At 39.9% G+C, this 23,539-nt stretch overlaps 1 protein-coding gene across 5 annotated transcripts in view; it reads left to right on the top strand.

Annotated features, from left to right (window-relative positions):
- Nucleotides 1-23,539, top strand: part of zbtb20 (zinc finger and BTB domain containing 20) — a 230,607-nt gene that overhangs the window by 71,882 nt on the left and 135,186 nt on the right. The gene's annotated exons all lie outside the window — the stretch shown is intronic.

Genomic DNA, 23,539 nt, shown 5'->3' with positions numbered 1-23,539 from the left:
ACTTTGAAGGGGCCTTGAAAGATGTAAAATATATGTCATTCTGCTCCTCGCTAACAATTTAGAATAAAAAAAAGACTTTCAGCACTCAAATCCAGCTGACAATATTCAAGGTAAATTAAATACAGTAATTTATATTATTAAACTATTCGGTTGTCTTTGGCACTGTACCTTTTATTTATTTTTTGGGATGTAAGCATCACTGTCAAGACCAGCGATTAATCACATGGCTTATTGCCCAAGGGATCAACTGTGGTTTGTCATATTCGTGAGACATTGTAGCCATTATGAGGGACTCCCAAAATGCTGTTATGCAGGAAATTGCAGGGGCAATTAAGAGCGATGGGGCAAATAAAGACTGTTTCATGTGTAGGAAAGAACTGCAGATGCTGGTTTAAATCGAAGGTAGACACAAAATGCTGGAGTAACTCAGCGGGACAGGCAGCATCTCTGGAGAGAATGAATGGGTGACGTTTTGGGTCGAGTCTGAAGAAGGGTCTCGACCCGAAATGTCACCCATTCCTTCTCTCCAGAGATGCTGCCTGCCTCGCTGAGTTACTACAGCAAAGAATGTTTCATCATGCTTCTGGCTTGTGCCTTGTCTAGAGGGGAAGGCATTGGAATTTCAGGAGCGAGTCATCACTGCAGAATGTCTCTAAAGTGATCCTGCTCCTGTATGGCCGGGTCAGTTAAATTTGTTGTTAACAGTGACACCCTTGAAGATGAGATGATAATTCCATTGAATGTTGAAGATTGGTGGTTTTTGGTCATGTCCTCTTGGAGATGATCAGTGTCTGGCACTTCTATAGCATGAACATCAATTGCCATTTATCAGCTCATGGATAAATATTATCCAGGTTTTGTTGCTTGCAGGCATTGACTGCTTCACTTGTTGAGTCGTTACAATTCCAATTACAACTCCACAACAGATTTTGTAATTATCAGCAGATGTCCCCATTATGGGTGTCATGATGGAAGGAGCTAAAGATAGTTGATTCTTAAACACTGTCACAAAAAATCTCCTGCAGTGTTTTCCTGGGGCTGAGATGAGTGTCCTCCCACTATCATAACCATCTTGCCATGTGTAGTTCTAACTCCATATGGGGGAGAGTATTTCCTTTATGCCCATTGACATCAGTTTTGGCTGGACTTTCTGATGCCGCACGTGGTTACAGGATGTCATTTCACTGTTGATTTCATGTTTGGACCAAGACAATGATGACCTCAAGACTCTGGTGTTGCCAGAATCCAAAATCAGCTGATTACTGAGTAAGTGCCATTTTGCTGGTGCTGTCAACAATATCCTCTGTTACCCTGCTGGTGATTGAGAGATAATTGTGTGGTAATTAACACACACTGGGCCAACTTTCCATATTGTCAACTAGATGCCAGTGTGGTAATTTACCAGAAAATCCTAGGTTGATGGGTATTAGTTCGGAAGTGCAAATGCACAGAACCTGAGCCAGGATGTTGTTTGGTCCCATGACTTTTACAGTGTTGTCAGCCATTTCCCAATGTCAGATGCAGTTCATTAATTTGGACAAAGATCATTTATCTTCTTCCATGATCATCTACTTAGCACTGGCTGAATACATTTTAGCATTCAATAGACAATAGACAATAGGTGCAGGAGTAGGCCATTCGGCCCTTCGAGCCAGCACCGCCATTCAATGTGATCATGGCTGATAATTCTCAATCAGTACCCCATTCCCGCTTTCTCCCCATACCCCCTGACTCCGCTGTCCTTAAGAGCTCTATCTAGCTCTCTCTTGAATGTATTCAGAGAATTGGCCTCCACTGCCCTCTGTGGCAGAGAATTCCACAGATTCATGTTTGGTCTTGCTGTTGTTGACTGATGGGAAGTTCTTGGAGCCACCTCTTTTTTTTCTGTCAACTTATACACCTCCATACTTTCATACCTCCTGTGTCTCCCTCCCTGACTCAGTCTGATGAAGGGTCTCGACCCGAAATGTCACCTATTCCCTTTCTCCAGAGATGTTGCCTGACCCACTGAGTTACTCCAGCATTTTGTCTATCTTTGGTGTAAACCAGTTCCTTCTTGCACACTATTTGTACACCATTTATGTACAGCATGGTAGGATTGCAGAGCTTTGATCTGTGTAGGATCACTTCACTCTGCAATTTACTTTCTTTTTTTTAGCATTGTTGCAGGTACATAAATACATACATAAAGACACGTTTGTGCCCTTCTGCACTCCTTAAAGCATTGATATCCTAGCTTCATGGCAATGGAAGCATAAATGGTATGCCAACCATGTGTACACAAACTGTGGTAGAATAGATTCCAGTTGTGACTGATAGTCTGTAGCACTGTATAGATGTCCACTTTTGAAATAGCAATTACATTCTGCATCCATCCCAGTTAACAACACGGTGGTGCCGCATAACACATATACCTTCTCTCCAGAGATGCTGCCTGTCCCGTTGAGTTACTCCAGCAATTTGTGCCTATCTTCAGTGTGAACCAGCATCTGCAGTTCCTTCTTGCACTCTTTTCCCTTTTATACTCTCCCAACTTCATCCTCTCTTCAGTCTTTCCTCTCAGCTGCACCTCCCTTCCCCTGTGGTAGGTTTATTATTGCAGTCAAAAATGGATTTATCATAGTTGCATAGCCCATCACACTGTGAATAAAATGACTTTAAATTGTTGAATATTATTGAAACTAAAATACTGAGCATTCGTTATTTTCATTAGCATGTTGCAACTGATAGATTTTTAGTAAATATCAAAAAAGTTACCTTGTGGCAAAAAAAAAAAAAAAAAAGAACTTTCAGATCTACAAATGGGCACATTTGGACAACCGCTGAGATATTGGGTCTGGTTAAATGAACAATTTTGTGGTTGAAGCTGGCTTCCAATCTGATTGTACCAGCACACAAAAATTTATAACTCAACTTATGCTTGAAATTTCTTTTAGACAATAGACAATAGGTGCAGGAGTAGGCCATTCGGCCCTTCAAGCCAGCACCACCATTCAATGTGATCATGGCTGATCATTCTCAATCAGTACCCCGTTCCTGCCTTCTCCCCATACCCCCTGACTCCGCTATCCTTGAGAGCTCTATCTAGCTCTCTTGAAAGCATCCAGAGAATTGGCCTCCACTGCCTTCTGAGGCAGAGAATTCCACAGATTTACAACTCTCTGACTGAAAAGGTTTTTCCTCATCTCCGTTCTAAATGGCCTACCCCTTATTCTTAAACTGTGGCCCCTGGTTCTGGACTCCCCCAACATTGGAAACTTGTTTCCTGCCTCTAACGTGTCCAACCCCTTAATAATCTTATATGTTTCAATAAGATCCCCTCTCATCCTTCTAAATTCCAGTGTATACAAGCCTAGTCGCTCCAGTCTTTTGTGTTAGTTTGGTCAGAATGGTGTGAATACAAAAAGATATTGTATTGTATTGTATTAGGCAATGGAAATGTGATCAACATTAACTATATATTGTGTTATCCTGGCAAATGCCCTGAAATATTACCTTCCTTCGAATTAGTAGCGCTTATTTCTTTTCCCTGCCCATAGTACATTTTTCATAGGTACTGTGTGTTCCTGTATGGCCATTTACAAATTCTAAAAGTCAGTGTTTGTGCTTGTTCATACTTAAGCCATTGTAGCAGTTTTAAATTCAGCAAAGTGGTTGTGTTTCGTAATGATTTGTGGATCAGGTACACATTAAAGTTTGTGGGTGTGTGTGTACAAATCATCTTGGTAAATAATTTCCTTTAAATACGTAAACCTAACTTCATTGCAATTGTTTTCTTTATTAATGTTAAATTGGGCCTACCTATTAGAGTCCATTGCACATTGATAAGAAGCGATGCAAATATTTTCCATCAGTTACAATTGTCTATTTAAAAACTCTACCTGTTTTTATGACAAAGGTAACTGTGCTTGATTATCTACATGCAATTCAAAGTTTGGCTTTTGTTTTTGTTTAGTTTAGTTCTGTGTGCTAAACTGATAATGAATCGTACAAAGTTCATTAAACAGCAGAAATGTCAAAGATAGGATTATAATAGGCAGATGAGGAATAATATTACTTGTTTCTTCCTTTTAATGTCGAATAATTCATTTAAATGCAGTTTGTTCATAGAACAAAAAAAATAATGCTTTTGGCTTATTCTGTCTTCCATCATCTCCATTTTGTACTGTGCTTTGAGGCTCCTATGGCCAAATCTCTTTTTTTAAATGTAAATACTATACTTGATCTGGAGATGTTGGTGTTTTTTAGCAACCATTTTGGAGGTTGGAGCTTTTAAGAAAAACTTCTAGATTGATTAAAATCAGCTTCCATTCCCTGCATATTTTGTTAGTTGAACCGTATACATATTTAGAATTGTAAACTGATGGAGATGTGATTATGTCGAGCACTGGAACGACATTAATATTTCCTGGAATTTTTCCACAGGATAAACCCTCTAGTCTCAATTATTAGTAACACATTGCATTCTAACACATCCACAGCAGGTCAGGAGTTAAATACTGGCAGTGCAAATATTCACTTTAACCAAATGTTCTCATTAACTGGGTTTCTATTAACTAGCATGTACTGTACTACTTGAATGCATTCTCTTATAGATTAAATGCCTTTGTACACATTCTTCAATGGTATACAAAAATGCTGGTTAATATGGTTTTATATTAGTTTGAAATGTTCTTTGTTGGCTCACTGGAATGTACTATTTGCACAGTATCTCAAAATATGTGTAGAATCTTAAAGAAAAATGAAGGCGATTTTGGTGGCCTGGGGTTAAATCAATACATAGAAAAATGTACTTTACATATGTTAAGTTTTGTTGATATTGTTTAAATTTTGAAGTCTTTCATTGCATTTGTAGTGAAGATTGAAATAATATTTTGCTCTGGAGGTATATTTTGTGAATTTACAATAACAACTCAAAATGTCATTTAATTAAATGACACAATATTGCACCTAATTGACATTTTTCCATCTCTCTGTCTATAGACTTATAGTGTGACTTGTGACTTCTGGGCTATTCTTCCCTGTGTACCATTAAAGTTTCAAGATCTTTGCTTGATACCTAATAAGTTTGTGCAATTTGCCTGTGGGAGCTTTCGGCAAATTTATTTTATTAGGAGGCACAGAAATTTGTCAGAACATGACAACTGACAAAACGAATTAGAAAGCTTAATCAGCTGCTGTGGTTGCAGGAAGAAGTGAAACTTGTCTGTAGTAACCTTCAGAATACTGCATAGGATCACAGCATAACTTTCGGTCAGAAAGGATAGCACAACAACCACCTGGCCAAGATTGCTCTCCGGCAGGTAAAGATTTGAATGTCAGGTGTTAAGCCAAGATTATACTGTTCTATATTTTAAGAACTATTCGAAGAACTCTGCGGGTCAGGCAGCTTTCGTGGAGTGAAATGGGCACATGGCATTTTGTGACAGGAAACTTCAGACTATTCTGATTTATCCAAATAAAAGTTGAGCTAGTGCAGGCAGGCTACTGTGTATAATTCCATGTAACTAAAGGAGACCTCCTTACAGCCCAGTGGTATGAATTTTTAATTTATCTAACTTCAGGTTGCCCCAGCATTCCCTCTCTCTAACCCTCCCCCACCCAAGTCACACTAGCTTCTTGTTTTCACCTAACAAACAGCTAACAATGGCCGATATTCTTTTTTGCACATCTTTCATTCATTGTGCTTTATCTCTCTAAATCATCGCCTATACCTCTCGTTTCCCTTATCCCTAACCAGTCTGAAGAAGGGTCTCGACCCGAAACGTCACCCATCCTTCTCTCCAGAGATGCTGCCCGTCCCGCTGAGTTACTCCAGCTTTTTGTGCCTATCCTCCATTGTAATTGTTATATTTTCTTTTGTCTTTGACTGGAAAGTGACATATTGCTGCAGTGGAAAGAAATTCATAGGAAAAAAACTGCAGATGCTGGTTTAAACCAAAGGTAGACACAAAATGCTGGAGTAACTCAGCGGATCGGGCAGCATCTCGGGAGAGAAGGAATGGGTGACGTTTCGGGTCGAGACCCTTCTTCAGACTGAAAGAAATTCCATCTTTGTCGAATAATTTCAAATACTTTCCAGTGAAAGAATGTGCAAGAGAATGCACAATAGAGTTTTGATCATTCTTCAATATACAAAGAAAACATTTACTGTATAAACATTGAAATTTACATAAACAATGCAGCAATGTTGATTGTGGCATCAAGAGTTGTTATGAGAACATCTGTATCATAGGATCCCTATACTTAGCTTTGTATTGAACCCAATAGATCATAGGATAGAACCTAAGAAGTATGTAATCGAGGAGATTGAAGGAATGGTAAGAGAAGAAAAACTTAAGGAAGATCAGTCAGTCCTGACAAGGATATTTTACGATAGTCAATATTAAGTTTAGTTCAAGACAGAAACAAAAAGCTGGAGTAACTCAGCGGGACAGGCAGCATCTCTGGAGAGAAGGAATTGGTGACATTTCGGGTCGAGGCCCTTCTTCAGACTGGTTAAGGATAAGGGAAACGAGAGATATAGACAGTGATGTGGAGAGATAAAGAACAATGAATGAAAGATGTGCAAAAAAGTAACGATGATAAAAGAAACAGGCCAATGTAAGCTGTTTATAGGGTGAAAAAGAGAAGCTAGTGTGACTTGGGTGGGGAGGGATAGAGACTTCAGGGGCTACCTGAAGTGAGAGAAATCAATGTTCATACCAATGGGCTGTAAGCTGCCCAAGCAAAATAGGGGATGCTGTTCCTCCAATTTGTTTCGCCTCTCTCTGACAATGGAGAAGACAGAGGATAGAAAAATCTGTGTAGGAATGGGAAGGAGAATTAAAGTGTCCAGCAACCGGGAGATCAGGTTTGTTCGCGCAGGTTGAGCGAAGGTGTTCCGCAAAACGATTGCCCAGTCTGAGTTTGGTCTCGCCGATGTATAAGAGTCCACACACATCTTGAACAACGGATACAGTAGATGAGGTTGGAGGAGGTGCAAGTGAACCTCTGCCTAATCTGAAAGGACTGTCAGGATCCCTGGACAGGGTCGAGGGAGGAGGTATAGCGACAGGTGTTGCATCTTCTGTGGTTGTAGGGGAAGGTACCTGGGGAGGGGGTGCTTTGGGTGGGAAGGGATGAGTTAACCAGGGAGTTGTGGAGGGAACGGTCTCTGCGGAAGGCAGAAAGGGGTGGAGATGGGAAAATGTGGCTGGTGGTGGGATCCCATTGGAGGTGGCAGAAACTTCGGAGGATTATTCGGAGCCGTTGTATATGACGGCTGATGGGGTGAAAGGTAAGGACTAGGGAGACTCTTGACTTTGTTGCGACTAGGGGGAGGGGGAGCAAGGGCGGAGCTGCGCGGTACCAAGGAGACACAAGTGAGGGCCTCATCTATTATGGGAGAGGGGCACCCCGTTCCCTAAAGAATGAGGGCATCTCGGATGTTCAAGTATGGAACACCTCATCTTGGGCACAGATGCGGCGTAGATGGAGGAATTGGGAGTAGGGGATAGAGTCTTTAAGTTTAGTTCAGTTGGTTTACATTTAAAATGATCAAATTGCAACTGTCCTTATCTATGAAGTACCATTGTTCTTTTTGTGTGATTATTTGACTTTTAAATAAGTTGGCCATTTTAGAGATACAGCGCAGAAACAAGCCCTTCGGCTCAGCGAGTCCGCGGCAACCAGCGATCCCCGCATACTTACACTATGCTACACACACCTGGGTCAATTTAAAATGATACCATGCCAAGTAACCTACAAACCTGTACATCTTTGGAGTGTGGAAGGAAACGGGAGAGCGAGGAGAAAACTCACGCAGGTCACTGGGAGAACGCACAAACTCCGTACAGACAGTACCCGCAGTCAGGATGAAACCTGGGTCTCTGTCGCTGTAAGGCAGCAGCTCTACCACTGCGCCACCATGTCGCCCTGGTTCTTGGGCTACTTCTTATTCTCTTGATATGAGATTTCACTCTTATGAATTGTATGTGGCCCTTTAAAAATTTGAAGTTTTTCAAACTCTCAATTATCCATCGCAGCTACACTACTTGGCCCTGTCCATTGCTGCTGGTGTTATTGTAAGCCTATTGTCTATGGAAATGAGTTTGAGTCTTTTTGGGAAAAAAAATTGTGAACATCCCGTGAATTCTGTGTTGTCAATCTGGCTGTTTCCAAGTTCAATTTGAGAAAATTGTGCTTGAGCAATTCAAAATACCAGAGAAAAAAACAATTGTATACATTTAAATTAAAACTAAATATTCTAATTAACTCAATTACATTCAAATAGAAATGATAATGTGAAGGATTAAATTGAGTTCCCACTTTTTCCTTGAGTAGGAAATAACATGAATTCAACTCCATTCTGCCCGTCACTTTTATAAGAGTTGTAACTGCCCTTTTAAGTTTAGGTTTGTTATTGTCATGGATCTTCAAACATTAACTGTACAGCAGTTGGCATGTTAATAATTTGCCTTGTTGGAACTTGTGTTCTATATTTGCATTGTACGTGTATTCATGGCTTTTTTTTTCCTATTTGCTGCAGCTGATGCCTCGTGCTTTTGACCCGTCATCCATTAATTCTCATTCTCCTTCTTCAATGCTTCCAAACTAGCAGCAATATTTATTGAACATTCCACCTTTTTCATTATGTCACTGATTTCTTTGCATTTTGCACTTGACAATTTTCAAATCATGCCCCGTGTGGCAGTTTGGGGCTACTGTGAACACTTAACAGCTGCTTTCATTTTTGTATTTCTGTTATTTGAGAAAAAAAATCCTATTTCACATTGCGTGCGTGTGCACGTGCACATGTTGATTTTTCCTTCTGTGGTAGAGACAAGCCATCCTTTGTCATCGTCCTTGTATACTTCTATACTGAAAAATTAAGATTCATTGAAGTTTCAAATGCCTGGATACTGCTTTCCTGTCATCTGAAATTTTAATGGGATATTTGGCTTTATAGTCATTGTGCATCTCATTTGAGGTCCTTGTGTCATTCCATATGCATCCAGTCAGACTTCTTATTACACATAATAGCTTTGCTGGAGGTTGACTGACTATTCTGTGGGAGGAGGTGTAATTTATAGTTTTAGTAATGGTCATTTTGAATGAGGTTAATTTTTAATCATTTAATTGCTTTTGTTTTCTAATGCACTGCAATTTGTTGATTCTACACAATTTTTAATTTAGTTTTAACTTATGACTAAGTTTGATGAATATCAGAGACCTACGTCTTCCAGGTGCTTTGACACAGGTAAGCCTGAGGGTGCAGCTTCACAAGTTTAACAGTGTCTTGGAGAGCAGGATTTTCAATTTGCAACAGGAAGAATCTGTACTCCACAGGATTTTGCCAGTTGGGGAGCTGGCTTAGGGGATCAAGATGAAGGAGATCATGAATAGAGGAGCAGCAAGCACAGTCAGCCGAGGTGAGCTGTGGACTGTGATCGACGTTGCAGTGAGATAGCGCTCCAGCTCCAGCCACCCGGCTTCAAACCTGATCTCGGTGCAACTACTGTGGAGTTTATGCTTTCTCCCTCAAGATTTTCCCAGATTGCCGCAGTTTCCTTATGCATCGCAAGGTTTTGCTAGTAGGTTAATTGGTAGCTGTAAATTATCCCATGTTGCATATAAGTAGTAAAAAAATTAAAGGAGAATTGATGGGAACATAGCAAGAATTAGTTATAGCTACTGAAAATAAGAAAAATAATTGAACTGAGGATGCCCCACACTAGTGCAGCTGGCAGAGCTGCTGTCTCACCATGCCAAAGACCCATGTTCTATCCTGATATCGGATATTATCTGTGTGGAGTTTGCATATTCTCCTTGTGACCACATGGGTTTCCTCCAAGTGCTCCGGTTTCTTCCCACATCCCCAAAACGCGCAGGTTTGTAGGTTAATTGGTCTTTTTTGCAAAATTTTCTGAGTGTATAGGGAGCGGATGCAGCAGTGGGTAACATAACTGGTGTGAACAGGTGAACTGGTCGCGTGGGCCGAAGGGCCTGTTTCCATGCTGTATCAATGAACGCAAAACTAAATTTAAAAACATTTAAATAGTATCTCGAGGAGCACTTGAATCACCGGAACAATGGATGCTGCAAGCCAAGACCTGGTAAATTAAATTGGCGTAGATGGTGCTTGGTGGTTGGCACGGACATTTATGGCCTGAAAGTCCGGTTTTCGTACAGCAAGACCCGATGGCAGTGCACTTTCGGGACGATATCCTGGTGAAGGAGATGGATTAGATGTCTCGAGAAATGTGGATGCTCTGTTCTGCGGAATGGTAGGATTCTTGGAGCAGGGGTTGTAAAGATATATTGGTTTTTAAAACCTTGAAGGGTTTTAGCAAATTTTTTAAAAATCTGTTCACGAGTTATGTACATTTACAGTAAGGTCAAGCATTCATTGCTCATTCCTCATAGTCCTTGGAAAAAGCCCTGGTGTGTCACTGTGAACTGGTGAAGGCCATGTATGGAAGATGTTCCCACTGTACCATTGGTAGGAAGTAGGAAAAAGGAACAATGATATGTTGCCCAAGTTAAGATGGTACTTGGAGGGCCTGTTATAATTTTCGATTCAGCTACATCCTTTTTGTAGCAAAGTTTGTATATCAAGAGGAAGTTAAGGTGGATTATCAACTTGTTCCTTGGGCTGAACGTCATTGCAAATGCTTTAACTTGCCTGCTGGCAGTCACCATAATGGAAGATAGCAATGTTCATGGATGATCCTTTTTAGATTAGCTGGTTATTAGTCCATCCCAACTGGATACGCTATTACTACCCATGGTGGTATTTCCAGGTGGTGTTCAGTATCACCAACAAAGAATATGCAGTCATCAACTGGAAGGCCAGTAGGAGATTTCTATCGTTGATTTGCTGGCATGAAGCTTTGATGAATCCAGGATTGATAGTGCTGATTTTCAGAGTCAGGATTTGAATTCGTATTTTCTGAATTCCTTTGGATTTCTGGTCCTGCAACATAACCATCGCACCACTGTTCCAATTAAGGTAAGTGGCATTAAATGGATTGCTTTGGCTGAAAGGATTGTTGAAGAAGTTAAAAGGAAATAAGATAAGTGAGGCAGAGAGAAAAGCAGGACAAAAGTGCAAGAGCAGGAATGGAAACTTCATTGGTACAATGGGCTGAATGGTTATCTTCTCTGCTGTATCGTTCAATGGAGTAGGTCATAGGTTCAATTAATCAGCATCAGTGACCATTGCCTACCCTCTCCCCAATCCACCCCGTCAAACATTTTTATTGATGGGAGCCTGGAGGGCTTCACAACCCCTGATTACTCTTCACAACTGCTACTCTTGTTACTTGTGTCTCCTATGGATTATGATGGATGCTTCCGCCAGGACTCTGTGTTCTGTTCTGCACTTGGTGTTTGACAACCCTCTCAATGAGTTGGCTGCTGTGAGGCAACATCTTCCAGATTGTGGGGGTGTTATGCCATGCAGTGGTGTTATTTGTAGTGGCCCTAACACGTGTGACATGGAAATTGATGAAGCTGATTGCATTTCTCCGCACCGCTTGAGTTAACTGATCATTGACATTGAGGTGTGAATTAGAATTGATTTGTGATCTCAGCATGTGGCAGCAACATCTGAACACTACTTTTCCAACGTACAATATTTTAGTTGATTTCCATGGCCTCATCTATAGAAGATGTCAGCAGCACCATCACTGACAGACCGCTTCTGCAGCTCTCCTATGTATTCTGGATATTGTTTTGTGGCAAGGGATATTTGACGCTCCCCTCCTTTCTAATGATGAAGCAGCAGAAAATCAAATGACCTGATTGAAACTGGATGAAGCCTTTGCGCTGACCTGAATATCTTACTCTTGTGAAGTGTTTTCAATTCCTCCAAATTACATTTACCCTTAAATAGTCTTGATCAAGTTGTATGTGCAAAATCATATTGCTCCTGCTTTTACATTTTGAAAACAGAAATGTGGAGTGACACAAGATATCCCTGTTGAGATCTGACTTGTTTGTCCATGATCTTCTCAGTTTTGTGCTGTTGCTTAATTCCCGTTCCAGTCACATACTTGTTACATAAATTCAAATCCGCACAATTGCCAGAAAATAAATTTCAGGATATATGCACAAACTACATTGGATGCATGACCAGCAAGCCATTTGTTTTTAATTTGAATGGAAAAGCAGGTGGCACATTGCTATGTTCCAACTGATGTTAAAAAAAATCCAATTCAGTGGCTCATTTTTTAATCTTTGTTCAGCATATATAATTCTGCACCTTCCGTCAAAGCAAAATATTACTGTCTGGAAAGATTAATAATGCTATAGTCTCTCTTGAGGCCTTTCTTAATATGTGAACATATTCGAGGTTGTGTACAATAATTAATCTCGTCTGCTTTGAATTGCAAATAACTGTAACTGTCATCAGTGACTGAAGAATAATGTTATTCATCATGCCTCAAGCCTCTGTATTGTTTATATATTTACATGGGCAGGGTGTGCAATCTGCAAAATTGAGGTAAAGGTTGAGTGAGAACCAAAACAAATGATTTCTGGTATGTTCATTTTAAATTCAAAAGCTAAACCAATGCTTCATTATCATACACAGATAGTTTGGGATCTCCTGTGCCCTATTTATATTCTTATCTGAAAATTTAGATATCTTAGTGTTGCCAAAGCAGGAGCATTTGCAAATGACAGTATTCATTTTCTCATCCTCTTTAGTAAAACTAATTTTCACTTAAAATTGAGTCTGCTGAGTCTACTTTAGGTGGAACAAAGAGAAGTCGGAATATTCTCAAATCAGAAAAGTAAATTAAGCAGTACATGCGTTTGGTTTTCTATCATGTATGTCTGTTTTATATAACTTAATCAAGAGTGTTAATTGTCTTATGAACCAAAAACGGAACAATTAAATTCTTGCTTGCACCACATAAGATCTGTAAACACAGTACTTGTAGATAACTTAATAAACAAAAAAAATCAACAAATTTAAAAAAAAACAATGTTAGTGCAAAATGTTGGTGACATAGTGGTAAAGTTGTTGCCTTACACACTAGAGACCCGGATTTGATACCGACTATGGATGCCATCTGCATGGAGTTTTTATGTTCTCCCCATGACCTGCATGGGATTTCTCTGGAACTTGAGCTTTTCTCCCACACTCCAAAGACGTAGGTTAGTTGGCTTGGTGTAAATGTAAAAATTGTCCCTAATGTGTGTAGGATAGTGTTAATATGTGGGGATCGCTGGTCGGCATTGACTAGGTGGGCCGAAAGGCCTGTTTCCATGCTGTATCTCTAAACTAAACTAAAAACCCAAATTCTGTAGTGCAACAAGATAGTTTGTAGTTTAGTTAGCGTTCTATAGTATTTAAGAGCCTGAGGATTATTGGGAAGAAGGTGTTCCTGAACCTGGAGGTCAGTATTTTCAGACTCCCAGACTACCTTCTGGTAGGAATGAAATGAGAGTGTGGCCAGGATGGTGTGGGATCTGTTACTATTTTGCATTTAATGATAACATTCATGTTAAGGATAGGTATACTAACATTCTAAGGAACATTTATTGTGAAAACAGTTTAACATTTTATGATTGTAAAAAGTATTTGAATAAACCGTCTTCCAGAGCAGTTTTAACAATAGATTAACGGAACAATTTGCATGCTCCCTGTTAATATTTTACACTCAATAATAGCATTCATGTTATTCACACATGAAAATAATAAATCTCTATTGTTGTATGTTGGTATTCAATGGTCTGGATTTTACAGTTGTAACAACAGTTGTCATATTCTGCAAAAATGACTAGTTTTGACATTTTAACTGGCTTAAAAACTTTCTTTTGGCCTAAAGAATGATTTAAATTATGTGCATTGTATTTTCCTGACATGAATATTTAAAAAATATATCTCATTTTAAAATGAGCTTTCCCCAAAAGTATTTTAATGGCTTTTACTTTCAGAATGATGCATATCCTCCAACTTCCTGTGAAACGTTTTTGATAATTACAATATGTTTCCTGTTTGTGAGAATGTTTTAATATGATTGGCTATCTAGCCATTTTGATGGGATCTCTTCTGCAAGCCACTAGAGATATCTTTGAGCTGATGCCTGAAGGCAACAGGCATCAGCCAAGAGGTTTTTCCCCACAGATAGCATTTGATCACTGTGGGAATCATATTCTTGAGGATAGTAGAAAGTGCCATTCTCTGCTACAGCGTGTAAATCTAGCCTGGTATCTTTATTGGCCATCAGCAACAAAAAAAAAAGAGAACATGGCACATGGTTTTCAATGGAAAACACCAGTATTGAATACTCTAATGTATCTCTCTGCCAGTCAGCCTGCAATAGCAAAGTGTTGCATTCCTTAGTTGCCTGTTGCCTGATAAATCAAGAGCTCCAAGATTAAGTGTAATACAGTCAGCTTAGCTGGCTGAACTGTCCAGTAGTGTGTCCAACCTCCAAAACTGATCGGATCCACAATAGTCGCGCGGCTTTCTCATTTCCCACATTGGAATTTTTTTTCTGATTTCTATACATGATGTTGTGAAATTATAGGCAGTTTTAGCTGGTGATTCATGTTTATTAGGAACCAGTTTAAGGCTGTCCAGATTAATTTCTTGTTTGGCATTTCTTTGATCTGTCAAGTGATTTTTGGAGGCTCAGCTGTTTAACACACAAAGTTGTGAAGCCATTCTGACAGGAAATGTTCCTGATTGGATGAGTTAAGTAATTTAATGTAAGATGCCATTGAAAGAATAGTAATTGGTCTAAATACCCCTGGTAAAAGTATTGAAAATCATTCTAGGTTGCTGCTTTTTATCACCATGAGGTTGCATTGCAAATCAGCATGTGTTAACAGGTTGAAATTGGCTTCATGGGTACATCAAACATCGTTTACGGTTAAGAAGGCTCAATGATCCAAGTATGTTTTTGTTTTATTTAAGGGTTAGGGAAATATAACTAGCTTGAAAAAAGGCATACACAATTATTATGCCAAATAGTGATGTGAATTGTATGACTGATCTCCGGTGAATCAGCGATTGAAGATCTGAAATTTAAGTTTGTAGAATAATGCATGGCAAGGATACAGAGAGTGTTTGTAGAGTCTGAAGAAGGGTCTTCACCTGAAACGTCGCCCTTTCCTTCTCTCCAGAGATGCTGCCTGTCCCGCTGAGTTTCTCCAGCATTTTGTGTCTACCTTTGATTTAAACCAGCATCTGCAGTTCTTTCCTACACAGGTTTATAGTGACTGTCTTTAAAGTTATGAATAATTTTCAAGTTGTTGTACTGGCCAGCTGTGAATGTGGGTGTGGAGTGAGTATCGATAAGTGGCTTCATGCAAAAACAGAAAATGTTGGACATACCCAGCAGGTCTGCTGAAGGGTTTTTGACTTGAAATGTTAACTCTATTTCTCTTTCTATAGATACTGCCTGACCTTCTGTGTGTTTCTAGCATTTACTGTTTTTCTTTTGTTTCAGATTGCCAACATCTTTTTGTTTGGAACCTAATGGAATGCATTTATTTCAGATCTAGAGTAATAGGATTGGGGATTCTGCAACATTAGGGTAAAGGTGTTATTATAATCAACCAGAAAGAAATGAGTGATGTGCTAAATGAGTACTTTGTCTGGACCAAAAGGAGTGCCTATCATGTCAGAAGAGGAAGTCATAGAGTCTTACAGCATAGAAACTGGCCTAGTGGCCCAACTTGCCCACACCGGCCAACATGTCCCATCTACACTAGTCCCACCTGCCTGCGCTTGGTCCATATCCCTCCAAACCTATCCTATCTATGTACCTGTCTAAATGTTTCTTGAATGTTATGATAGTATCTGCCCCAACTATCTCATCTGGCAGATCATTCTATGCACCCACCACCCTTTGTGTGAAAAAGTTATCCTTCAGGTTCCTATTAAAACGTTCCCCCTAATTTTAAACCGATGTGCTCTGGTTCTTGATTCTCTTGCCCAGAGTAGGGGAATCTGTGCGCCTGCCCGATCTATTCCTCTCATGATATTGTACACAAAGTTTTTGTACACCAACTGATCAAAGTATTTATGGTATAAAAGAACCAAAGTAAATTAGAGCAGGAAAGAACTTATGGGTAATGGGCTGACACCCTGTACTTCAAATGAAACACAAAGGGGAATAAGTTACGCTCTAGGTATATTGAACTGTCAGATCTCCTCCAAGTACTGCACCTCAGAATTTGTTGATCATGCATGGATTTCAGTGCAAATTCAACAATTGATTTTAGTTGATGAAGAATTAAACTGAATAAGTGAAAGAAAAAATGCAGCCTGCATAATACTGTGATATTCTAGCTCTCCATTGAATTAAATATTGAATTTTGATGCTTGAATAAATATTTAATATAATTCCCATATTTTGCTATTCACACAAAGGTTAAACACTTTTTATACCTTCGATGTATTTTAGATAACAACTACTATCTTTTATGAGTATTAATTATTTGGTATGATTTTGATAAGATGTGATTTGATATGATATGGATCAATTTCTGTATTCACCTAACATGAGTTTCCTTTTTTTGTGTGCAAGTTTGTTTAGACAATTAAGCATTAACTACACTTTTACATCGGGAAGGACAAATGTTTGTGGATGAAAATAAAAATGTCTACAGTAATGAGAGTGAAGGTCATCACTTGAGTCTCTAACTGCTGGGTTGCCATGTTTGGAGTGATGTACAAATCAGAGCAGGATAAATGCTCGGCGTCAAAAATTAAGGGGGACAGAGCCCTGTGCCCCAACACTGCAAGTTTTTGTAGAAACATACACCGATCAGCCAAAACATTATGACCTGATGAGCCAAAACATTATGACCACCTGGCTAATATGCTGTTGGTCCTCCGTTTGCAGCCCCATAAGCAGATGCACTGTGTATTGTGACACATTCCTCCCATGACCACCATAAAATTTTCTGTGACTTGTGCCACAGTAGACCTTCTGTCGATTCGGACCAGACGGGACAGCCTTCGTTGCCCTCGTGCATCGATGAGCTTTGGGCACCCAACACCCTGTCGCCGGTTTGTGGTTTGTCCCTCCTCGGACCACTGTCGGTAGGTACTCACCACTGCTGACTGGGAGCACCCCACAAGTCTTGCCGTTTCAGAGATGCTCTGACCCAGTCGGCTGGCCATAGCAATTTGGCCCTTATCAAAGTCGCTCGGGTCTTTACTCCTGCCCATTTCTCCTGCATCCAACGCATCAACTTCAAGAACTGACTGTTCACTTGCTGCCTAATATATCCCACCCCTTGACAGGTGCCATTGTAACAAGATAATCGATGTTATTCACTCACCTGTCAGTGGTCATAATGTTTTGGCTGATCGGTGTAAATATTCCATTGCCTTTTTAGGTAGATTTACCTAATAAGATGTACAAAAGGAAGTTTGTTTTGTATTCTCCCTGAAGAACAAATTTCCAAGTGTCAATTCACATGCATTTTTCTGTGGCATTTCTCTGTTGGGAAATCAGATAGTTCAATCAAGCTATTCATTCTATTTGAAATTTTAATGACAGACATTCTATCTGAAAATATAAAGGAATTTGAAGTATGAGAAGCTGCATTGTATGCAATACCATAACTGCTGAAATGATTTAATCAGCAGTAAAGCAAGTGACAAACATCATCTTCCATTTCAATCTTTGGAGTTTGAAGCAAAGAAAAAATACAGCAACAGAGCTCTAATCTATATACTAAAACTCTCGTTTGTTTGTTTGTTTGTGATCAAACTACAGCCAAAACGGTACACGATGGCGTGACAATTTTAGGCCCACCTTACTCACCGTCATCGCTTTAATGGTAATGCAAGTAGTTTTATTGAAATCGGTGTTATATTTTTTAAGTTATTCACATTTTAAAGTTTAAATTATTCTTCTAGGGAGGGAGGAGGGAGGGTGGGGGGGAAGGATGGAGGATAAGAGGGTTGAGGAGGGAGTGGGGGAGGGGGAGGGGGTCGAGGGAGGGAGGATAAGGGGGAGGGGGTAGAGGGAAGGGGTGGAGGGGAATGGGGGGGAAGGTGAGGAGGGACGAGAGGGTGCTGCACCAATGCAGGAGAGGTTTGGGCCCAACGGGTCCACTTGGTCTAGTAGTTTTTACTAATTGCAAGAAATTTAAATCTCAGTATCCCAGTTTCAGATGGAAATATAATTTCTGACAAAGTAAGTACAAGTTTTGAAAAAAAACGTAGTCAAATGCATTAGGGGTGACACAGTGGTGCAGATTGTTGAGCTGCTGCCTCATGGTGCCAAAGACCTGGTTCGATCCCAACCTCTGCATCTGTTTGTGAAGAGTTTGCACCTTCTCCCTATGACCACATGGGTTTCCTCTGGGTGTCCCGGTCTCCTCCCACATCCCAAATGTTTGCAGGTTAATTATCCTCTGTAAATTGCCCTGAGTGTGTAGGAAGTGGATGTGAAAGTGAGCTAACATAGAACTAGTGTGAATGGCTGATCGATGGTCAGCATGGACTAGGTGGAAGAAGGGCCTGTTTCCATGCTGTTGTTTTAAATTCAAGTAATCAATAATCAATTTGCAACTCAAATTGCATGTTAATGGTAAGTGTCCTTAACCTTGGATTATACATTTCTGTTATGAACATCAAAATATATAGTTAAAAAGTATATATAAAATATGTGAAAACATGCTGCAGGTGCTATTCCAGTGAGAATGCAAATTCATAAGAGAGTGTAGTGCCTATTGGTATGATTTCTGTAAATATATGATAAACATTATCTGTACCTTTGCCCACCCTCGTAGCAATTGCACAACAGTTCATATTTCAAATGCAGTTGCATTTTCATTTATGAGTAGATCGGGAAAAATTAGAAGACATAAATTCTATCATATTCAAATTTATTTTAATAGGCATTCTATGGGTTTATGGAATCTTACCTGAATTCATCTGCTGAAACCCTCATCTGTTCCTTTCCTATCTGTGCAATTGAATTGTTTCTTTGCACTTTTGACTAACCTGCTGTAAGCTTCAGGAGATCCCTGTCCAGTGTTAATGACAGGCAATAGCATTGGGTGCACTCGTTTTTTCATCTTCTAGAATTCTTCAGATCGCTTAATTGCTATTACTATTCTACCAATTTTCAAACTGTGTGGAATAGATTTTCAGTGACTCTTCATATATGAGCCATTTCAGACTGCTGGTGCAATAGTGAGAAGAAAACAATGGTCACACAAGGGTTGAGAGAGAGCGAAAACAAAGCACAGGAATTTCAAAGAGAATAGATGGACATAATCAGAATAAAGGGACACCTTTAGAAAAGAGATGAGGAGGGATTTCTTTAGTCAGAGGGTGGTGAATCGATCTAGTTAATTGCTACAGATGACTGTGGATGGAATGATTGGGTATTTTCAACGCAGATATTGACAAGTTCTTGATCAGTAATTGTATCAATGTTTGCAGGAGAATTGTGAGAGGGAAAGATAGATCAGCCATGATTGACTGGCGGAATAGACTCGATGGGCCGATTGGCCTAATTCTGCTTGTATGACGTATGAACAAGTTAAACGACCAACCTTAGGGAAAGAGAGTGATCCAAAGATGCCTATGACCATAAAAAGTATTTTCTTGTGTGGGAAAGAAATGCAGGTGCTGGTTTAAATCGAAGGTAGACGCACAATGCTGGAGTAACTCGGCAGGAAAGGCAGCATCTCTGGAGAGAAGGAATGGGTGACGTTTCGGGTCGAGACCCTTCTTCAGACTGATCTGAGGAGTATTTTCTTCATTTGCATTTAAGAAGGAATATAAGGGACCAACTACACACAAAAATAGTCTTATTAATATAACGTTATTTTCCTCCAGAGCTTCTAGAATTTGCTTTATCATTGTTAAGTATGTTCACACCTGATTCCAGGTAATTGATTTAGGTCATATGATTCTGTCTGTTGGAGAGCATAGTTTCCTCTTGGGTTAAAAGCAGTAACTTTGGAGATGACCACTGATAATTTATGCTCTCTTCCTTTTTGTTTTCCTGGTTTTTAGTGAAAGCCTATGGTCTATGTAAATCTATGAAAAATGTATGGAGATAATAAATGTATTAGTACAACATGCTAAATTGGATTGTTTCTCTTGACATATCGCACAAAGACAGTATAAATTAAGTCAGCACTAAAGTAACTGCATTTGCCTAGAGGTTTATGAAAAAATAGTGAAGAAATCGTGGGTTTTTAAGAACGCCTGGAAAAAAACTGACCTAATTACAGACTAATAGAAGTTTTAATGGGCTACATAAATTAAGCAAATTTTAGCAGATCCATATAATGTTAAGTATATTGATATGTATTAAATCAAATAAAAACTAAATTTCCCATTGATTAACGTGGCTTATTTGAGCACTTTCAAAATATTGTTAATGATAATGCTAAATTGCATAGAGATCCCAGCTTTATACAGAATTAGCTTAACGGTAGGAAACAGGGTAGTGGTAGAAGATTGTTTTTTGGACTGGAGGCCTATAACTGGAGGTAGGCCCCAGGGATACTGTTTGTCATCTACATCAGTAATTTGGATGAGAATGTACAAGGCATGATTAGTAAGTGTAGATTACACTAAAATAGGTGCTATTGTAGACAGTGAAAATGATTATCAAGAATTGCAGCAGGATCTTGATCTGCTGGGCAAGTGGACTGTGGAATGCCAATCTGAGTTTAATTCAGAGAAGTGTGAGGTGCTGCATTTTGAGAAGTCAAACCAGGGCAAGACCTGAATGGTAGAGCCCTGACAGAGTGATCTTAAAGTACTTGTACATAATTCCTTGAAGGTGGTGTCACAGGTAAAAAAGGTAATGAAGGCTTTTCGCACACTGGCCTTTGTTAGTCAAGGAATTGAATTTAAAAGTTGGGCCATTATGTTACTGTTGTACAAGATGTTAGTGAGGCCGCACGGAGTATTGTGCAAAAATCAAACTGCTGGAAGCATTTGGTGGATCAGGCAGGAGGAAATAGGCAGATGTCATTTTGGGTTGGGATCCTTTTCAGCTTCATAGAATAGAGGAGAAAAATCTGGAAAAGAGAGATGCAGAAAGGGCAATTTTGCTCATCCTGCTTACAAGAAAGATGCCATTGAGTTGTAAAGTGTGCAGAGATGATTTACGAGGTGTTGCCAGGACTGGAGGGTCTGAGCTATTGGGAGAGGTTGGGCAGGCTTAATTTCTTGGAGTGCAGGAGGCTGAAGGATGATCTTACAGAGATGTATATAATCATGTAGGGAATAATAGATGGGGTGAATACAGTCATTTCCCCAAGATGGGGGAATCAGGAACTAGAGAGCATAGGTTTAAGTGAGAGGGGAATGAATTAATGGGACCCCAAGGGGCAATTTTGTGGTGGATAGATCGAGTGTCCAGTGGAAGTAGTTGAGGCAGGTACAGTAATGATATTTTAAAAAACATTTTAACAGGTTAATGGATAGAAAAGATTTATGGGTCAGGCTTGGGCAAATAGGATGAACTCAGATGTGGTATCTTGGTCGGCATTGATGAATTGGGCCAAAGGGCCTCTTTTGTGTTTTATAACTGAAAGCTATGACATTAGCTGTAATTTGAAAAATTGAATAGCTGGCCTAAATTCTAAATAGGTACATTACTTTATAACAGAGACCGAATTCACCCTTGACAGGTTAGAAGAAGAAAAATTCATCCTTGCTTTGCAGTGGCAGCAATTGACAGACAAACATGTTCTAAGTTTCCATCTTATTATTATTTTGATGTATTTTAAAGAATGGTATCATTGTAAATGTGTTGTTGGATAAGTAAGTATTCCAGGAACATGATGTGATCAGATTCTGCCAAAGCAGCTGGAGAATTTAAATCTAGTTAATTAAAGAATCTGGAATACTAAGCCAGGAGCAATAATAATGCCGGTGAAACCATCCGATTGTTGTGAAACCTCCACTGGGTCACAAGTGGCTTTTTTGAGAAAGGAATTTGACATTTTCACCCAGCTGCAGACAAAGGACCCACAGCAGTGGTGTCGTGTCCTCTAATGACAGGATGCAATAAACTTGTTGGTCTTGGGCACCGGGTTCAGACATGACAGAGGCAAGTTCAATCAAATATAGACGAGGCAGTGACTTAATGACTAAATCGGCAATCGGCCATTCACTTGGAAGCGCAAAGATTGTGAGGATGGCAGCTGCTGATTCAACACCCTACATGTGGGAGAAAGTTAATAGATCGCATCCCCTTCCCAGATTCTGGGACAGTTTTAGTAGAGTGACCACCTTACAGTCTTGAGAGAGATAGTCTCATCTCCCATTGAAAACATCCTCCATCGTGCTGTCCAGATGCAAGGTCATATGACCCAAAATGTCAACTTGTTCCTTTTGCTGACTTGCTGAGTTCTTTCAGCACTCCATTTTTTGTTCAAGATTCCTTTATTTATAGTCTCTATTGTACTGTGTGGCTCTACCAGTGTGATAAGTGGCATGGATGTCAATGATATATCATGGCTGTTCAGTGGCTTAATTGTATTCCTCACCTGTATCCACCAATTGCTTGCCAGTTCTCACCCCATCCCTCCCTCTCAACTCTTCGTATTTCCCCTCTACTAAGACCAAATGGTCACAACTTGAAATGAAGACTGAAGAGTTTGAAGAAGGGTCCTGGCCCGAAATGTCACATATCCTTTTCCTCCAGAGATGCTGCCTGACCTACTGAATTACTCCAACATTTTGTCTATCTTTGAAATGAAGACTGTTCATTTCCCTCCACAGATGATCCTTGACCTCCTGAGTTCCTCCAACAGCTAGATTTCCCCCCTCTGATTTCCAGCATCTACAGTCTCTTGTGTTTCCATAACCTCATAGTTCAACACATTACTCACTCCAGAATTTGCTTCCAATAGGTCTCACCTTGCAAAAATGTAGTTGAACATTCCAGTTGCAGCCATGTTCAGGACCACATGAATATCGAAGAGCAGAAGTACCATGCTATAGGCAAAACGGAAGACATTTCGCCAAGAGCCCATCATATAAAAGTGCAGTTCTACCATGTCAACTGGTTGTGGGTGGTGGAAGGCAGTTAACTACTGGGTTAAACTCCTGGAACTCCCTCCCTAACAGCATTTTGCTGTACCCACATCTCAAGAACTCCAGTGCATTAAGGCGGCAACTCACCACCATCTTCTCGAAAACATTTTGAAAAGAGCTATCAAACGCTGGCTCAGTCTGCAAAGCCCACATCCCTTGAATAAAAAAGGCTCTATGAATATACCCATCGTCAATAATAGAGCATCCAGAATGAGAGTGTCAAAGTCAAGGCAACCATCTTCGGTTAGCTTAGAGTTGGTGATTTATCTCAGTTGCCTCGTGACATGCCCAGCCTAACCATAGCTAGTCTTTAGCTAATTATCCAAAAACGACTGAATGCTTTGGGTAAGGGGACGGCAATGTGTCCTGATAACACACTTATTGAAGTGTTAAAAATGGACCTCAAGAATTAAACACACCTCAAGTTAAGCTGTTCTAGTATAGTTCAAGCATGATGATTTGTAAGACATCTTGAAAAATCGCTCGGGTGTGTCCTGTCCTGTC

The sequence above is a fragment of the Rhinoraja longicauda genome, chromosome 12 (assembly GCF_053455715.1).
Source record: "Rhinoraja longicauda isolate Sanriku21f chromosome 12, sRhiLon1.1, whole genome shotgun sequence".
In the NCBI taxonomy this organism is placed as follows: domain Eukaryota; kingdom Metazoa; phylum Chordata; class Chondrichthyes; order Rajiformes; family Arhynchobatidae; genus Rhinoraja; species Rhinoraja longicauda.
This window is presented reverse-complemented; position numbering and strand designations above follow the sequence as displayed.